Source organism: Zalophus californianus, chromosome 2 (assembly GCF_009762305.2).
Source record: "Zalophus californianus isolate mZalCal1 chromosome 2, mZalCal1.pri.v2, whole genome shotgun sequence".
In the NCBI taxonomy this organism is placed as follows: Eukaryota; Metazoa; Chordata; class Mammalia; order Carnivora; family Otariidae; genus Zalophus; species Zalophus californianus.
In genome coordinates, this window is record NC_045596.1 from 147490815 (window position 1) to 147497460 (window position 6646).

Sequence of the window (6646 nt, forward strand, 5' to 3'; positions counted from 1 at the left end):
GGCTGAAAATGGATCAGAACATTAATGTAGCTCAAGGTTTCTCTCCAAGGTTGACATTTGGGCCTGATAATTCTTTACCATGGGAGGCTATCGCGTGTGTTTGTAGTTTTAGCAGCATCACTGCAGTCAACACTAGTGCCAGTGACACTCTGAAGGTGTGACAAAACTATCGCTAAATGTTGCCAAACGCCCTGGGAAGCAAAATCAGCCATGGTGAAGAACTACTGATTTAGCTACATGTAAAGTAATGGTTCATTAGAAAGTTAGTCTGTGTATTTTTAAGTATTCTGAGTGTATTGACATCTAGAAAATACAGTGAAAAATAAAGCACTGGTCTTTGTTCTTACTATACCATTTAAAGATTTATAGTTGACCCTTAACCAATGCAGGGGTTGGAGCAACCAACCATTTCCAACCAGTTGGAAATCCATATACAACTTTTGACTCTCCCAAAACTTAACTACTAATAGCCTACTGTTGGCCGGAAGCCTCTCCAATAACAGTCAATTAATATACATTTTGCATGTTACATGCGTTACATACTGTATTCTTAAAGTAAGCTAGAGAAAAATGTTTTTGAAATCATAAGGAAGAGAAAGTACATTTGCAGTAATGCACACTGTAAAGAATCTGCATATACATGGATTTGAACAGTTCAAACCCATGTTGTTCAAAGGTCAACTGTACTTTTATGGTGAGCAGAGACTCTGATAATTGGTATTATAAAATCCTCTCATTTTTGGCATTCCAGAAATCTCTCTGTGAGAAATTTTTTCTTAAACGTCTGAAAGTGAGCCACATAACTACAAGATGTGGCGGTGGTTTATTTGAAGAAAATATTACCTCTACATATTTTTATCTAAATCTATAATCTGTAAAAAGTTAATTTTTTAATAAAACTTAACTATAGGCTTACTTTTCCCTATAAAAACACTCTGTTCTTGTGAAAGAAGTTGGAAACCATTTGCTTACATTAAATTATCTGTTTATGGATATAACCTTTAACTTAATTTCGTAGTTAATTATTTGCATAAAATGTAGTTGGATAAAAGTGAAAATAAGAGTTCTGGGTGTTAGTTATCCAATGAAATTAAATCCTTGCTGAGCAATTTAAAACATGAAAAACTGAGAGAACTTCCATCAAAGCTCAGAAACTCAAGATGCTGCAATGTAAAAGAATCCAAAATTGACTGTGAAGTAGAAGGAAGAAAACATAATGAAATAAGCCCTGATGGTTTCCTTGTCAATGAGTTAAATAAATCTTTGCCATATGCTCACTAAAAAAAAGAAAAAGAAGTCAGTTATTTGGTAGAACTACCTTTTATTGAACATTTAAGAAAAGGCTAGAAATACCTGAAATATAGATCTTTACAAAAACAAGCTCTATATTATTTCTACATAAGATTTTTTTTTTAAGATTTTATTTGAGAGAGAGCATGAGTGGGGGGAGGGGCAGTCTCCCCTTAAGCAGGAAGCCCGATAATGGGCTCTATCCCAGGACCCTAGGATCATGACCTGAGCCAAAGGCAGACACTTAGCAAACTGAGCCACCCAGGAGCCCCTACATAAAGTTTTTTTTTTTTTTAATTGAGCCAAAATGTATATGGTAGTATTATTTTAATACTACCATATACATGGTATTATTTATAATACCATTTTAAACTGCATAATTTGTTGGTATTTAGTGTATTCACAATGTTGTACCACCACCAACTCTAATTTCAACATTTTTCATTACCCCATAAAAACACCCATAAGTACTCACTCCCAATTCCTCCTCTTCGTCCCCTGATACCTCTAATCTGCTTTCTGTCTCTATGAATTTGCCTATTTTGGATATATCCTATAAAGGAAATCATATATGTTCTTTTGTGTCTGGGTTTCATTTCACATAGCATATGTGTTCAAGGTTTATCCAAGTTGCTGCATATTTATCAGTACTTTGTTCCTTTTAATGGCTGAACAATATTCCATTATGATATATATATATATATATCATAGCTAATATATGTGAGATATATATATATATATATATCACAAATTGTTTATTCATCCATAGATGGACATTTTGGTTCCTACCTTTGACAATTAATAATGCTGACTTGAACATTTGTGTGCAAGTTTCTATGTGGACATGTTTTCATTTCTTTTGGGTATATATGTAGGAGTAGAATTGTTGAATCACATGGTATTCTATATTTAACTTTTTGAAGAACCTCCAGATTTCCATAGCGGCTGTACCATTTCCATTCCCACCAGCAGTGTACAAGAGTTTCTATTTCTCCAAATCGCCAATACTCGTATTTCCTTTTTTTTTTTTTAATTAAAGCTTTCCTACTGGGTGTGAAGTGGTATCTCATTGTAGTTTTGATTTGTATTTCCTTACTGACCGATGATTGTATATCTTTTCACGTGCTTTTGCTGACTTGTATGTCTTCTTTAGAGAATATTTATTTAAATCCTTTGCTTATTTTTCAATTGGATTGCTTATCTTCTTGTTGCAGGAGTTTTTTATTCTGGATATGGATATTAAGTCCATATTCAATATATTTTCTCTCATTCTGTGAATTGCCTTTTCATATTCTTGATAATGTTCTTTGATGCACAAAAGTTTTTAGTTTTTATATAATCCAGTTTATTTTTTCTTTTGTTACTCATATTTTTGGTGTCAGATCTAAGAATTCTTTGCCAAATCTGAGGTTATGAAGATTAACCCCTATTTTTCTAGGTTTTATATATATATATATATATATATATATATAATAACTTTAGCATTTAAATTCAGGTCATTGGCCCATTTTTTTCATTACTGGTGTACAGAAACACAACCAATTTTTGTATGTTGATTCCCTACAACTGTGCCGAATTTTTTATTACCTTTAGTGGTATTTATGTATATTCTATGAGATTTTTAATATGCTCTTGGCTTGATATATTAATATTTTTTGAAGATTTTTGCATCTATATTCATAAGGTATATTGGTCTAGAGTTTTCTTGTACTGTCCATGTCTGACTTTTGTATCAGGATAATGCTGATATAGGTTTTTATTTGTAAAATTCTTAGAATATAGGGGCTATATATATGCTACATATTTCTCTCCAGATACACCACTCTGCAAAGATGAGCCCATTATGGTGATAGCACTCTATAGAAGTATATTGGGGAAGATGGGCTCAAGCACTCTATAGAAGTAAATTGGGGAAGTTAAATCAGTCTCAATTTACTATAATTTTCTTTCTTTTTTTTTTAAAGATTTTATTTGAGAGAGAGAGAGTGGGAGTAGGGGAAAAACAGGGAGGAGAGAGAAGGAGGGGGAAAGAATCTCAAACAGACTCCACACTGAGTGTGGAGTCCAATGCGGGCTTGATCTCAAGACCCTGGGATCATGATCTGAGCTGAAACCAGGAGTGGGACACTTAACTGAGCCACCCAGCACCCCAATTTAGTATAATTTTTTAATATCAATTTCTCTTCAAGTCTTTGAGAGAAAAGTTTAGGCTGAGGCTGTTAATGCAAAATGATTTAGAAATATATGAATTTGATTATTTTTTCTTTTTGGGAAAATTATTTTTAAGCCCGTAATGTTCTACTGATGTGATTATTTACATTTTAAAAACACTTGTCATAATATTTTGCAAAAATAATTTCTTTTGGAAAGAACTCATGTGTACATGTTAGCAACTATAAGGAAGTTAAAGTTTCAAGATCTGTGAGTGTTCTTATCTGTCTGTCCTTCCCTTCCTCCAGTAGTTATTGCTCATTGTTTGGGTTCTCTATATAGCTTCCAATTCTCTAATAATCTTTTATGATTAGTACTTAATCCCAGCAAACAAAAATATTCAAGGCATCCCTTCGGATTATGATAAGGAAAAGAGAAATTTTATCAAGAAGAGATGAGCTATTAGTATTACTGTCAACTTTGTGCTCAGATTCATAATAAGGAAAAGGATATAAAACATCCAAGATAAAAATATAGAAATTGTTAATTCAGTAAGCATTTAGCTTATATGAGCTAGCTGAAGTGTACAATCATATGTCCCATATCAGTAAAGGTTTGTTTTCCTAAAAAGGAAATGAATTAGATGATGCTGTTAAATAACATAGTGGTTAAGATTATAGATGCTATCAAAAGTAATGAAATCTTGCCATTTGTAACGGCGTGAATGGAACTGGAGGGTGTTATGCTGAGCGAAATAAGTCAATCAGAGAAAGACGTGTATCATATGACCTCACTGATATGAGGAATTCTCAATCTCAGGAAACAAACAGAGTTGCTGGAGTGGTGGGGGGTGGGAGGGATGGGGTGGCCGGGTGATAGACATTGGGGAGGGTATGTGCTATGGTGAGCGCTGTGAATTGTGTAAGACTGTTGAATCACAGATCTGTACCTTTAACATTATATGTTAAAAAAAAAAAGAAGAAGATAGCAGGAGGGGAAGAATGAAGGGGGGGAAATCGGAGGGGGAGATGAACCATGAGAGACGATGGACTCTGAAAAACAAACTGAGGGTTCTAGAGGGGAGGGGGTGGGGGGATGGGTTAGCCTGGTGATGGGTATTAAAGAGGGCACGTTCTGCATGGAGCACTGGGTGTTATACGCAAATAATGAATCATGGAACACTACATCAAAAACTAATGATGTAATGTATGGTGATTAACATAACATAATAATAATAAAAAAAAGATTCTAGATGCTAAAGTAAGACTGTAAGTAAGTAAGCCCTATTCAAAACCTGGCACTACTGCTCTGATAATGTAACCTTAAGCTCCTTAATCGTCTAAACCTTGGTTCTTTGGCAATAGAAAGGTATCGTGACAGTACCTACTGTACTCAGTTGTAAGACAGTGTTAAGACAAATAGTAAATTTTTAGTAAAAGCTTAATTGTCTTTCCTTTTAGCTAAAAGCTATGAAAAAAATAAAGGATCTACTTATTAATATGATTGAATGAAGAGTTTGCTTTTAAAAATATATTGACCTAGTCAGGAAAAGTTACATAAGGTAATGTGAACATTCACATTTTTATATTTATTTGGTAATATAAAGAAGAATGTGTGCTTCTGTTATGCATTCATTTCTAAAAGAATGTAATTTAATTTCATATTACAAACGTTATTCCCGGAAAGGGGAGTATACAATGAAGAATAATCATAATAATCTATAAAATTCCATTAAATATTTAGCTTTTTTTCAAATGCTATTTTTCTTATCAGGTTTTGTTTGCAGTAATAAGGGAACACTCCTTCAAAAGCCACTGTTGCCTCACAGATGCTCTCACGCTGATGTGTCATTTACAAGTAGAGATACTGAATCCTTAACACTTTTTTCCTCCCTCAAAGACAGTCTATACCAAGCAGAAAATGAAGCAGTTTTACTGATTATTTTATTTGCTTGTTCTATGCACTATTCTAGAAAGGATATAAGACATATTATTTAGTCTGATTTTAATACCAATTAATTCAGTGAAGAAAAAAAGCCCTATCAGATCATATTATGTTGATGAAATAATGAATTAGTTTTTTTTTAAAGATTTTATTTATTTGACAGAGAGAGCACAAGCACAAGGAGAGAGAGGGAGAAGCAGGTTCCCTGCTGAGCAAGGAGCCCGATGTGGGACTCGATCCCAGGACCCTGGGATCATGACCCGGGCTGAAGGCAGCCGCTTAACTGACTGAGCCACCCAGGCGTCCCATGAATTAGTTTTTTTAAACAATTCTTCTTCATGCATTTTTGTAGGAAGTCATACTATTTGAAAAACATATTGTAACTTATTTTTGTGTAGATTTTAAGAGGGACTGAATACAGACTACTTCAAAATTGTTTGGTCCAGCCCATTAACACTTATTGGATACTGAATAGGTAACAGGGAACTCCAAGTATGTATTTCAGTTGAATAATGTCACTTTTTTTTTTTCAAGAGAGAGTGTGTGACTGGGGAGGGACAGAGGGAGATTGAGAATCACAAGCAGACTCCATGCCTAGCACAGGCCCATCACGGGGCTCAATCTCACAACCCTAAGATCATGACCTGAGCTGAAATCAAGAGTCAGAATCTTAACCAGCTGAGCCACCTAGACACCCCTAAATAATGTCACTTTTATTGACAAAATGATATCTCTTAGGTTTACTACAGGGTATGGTACTTCTCAAAATTTTCCCCATAATAATACTTTGTATAGCCCTCTACACTTCCCCTTTTTAGCAGGGTTCACGTTTATAAATAAGTATTTGTTTGTAATTATTACACTTTTGTTAGAATACAAGTTCCAAGAGGACAAGTCCATCTTATTTATTACTGCATCCCCAAATCTAAATCATAGCTGGCACTTAGCAAGCATTTAATAAATTTTTATAGCATGAAGGACTTTCTGAAATTACCTCTGATGGCCACTAGTCAATGCATACTTCCTAAGATATGGGGCATAGTCCAAAGCTGCCTCTATCAGAAAATATCTTTCAAAGCAACTGTTTTATTTACTTTTAACATTCATGTGACTTTAATTCTAATCCATTACATGTTTCTTTTAATACATGTTATTCTAAAGAAGAATTGATATATCAGTGATAAACATCATAATTTTAAGGATACAGCTGTGTGTGAACGTGTATGGGCTACATTTGATTTTAGCAAATATGTTAAACTTA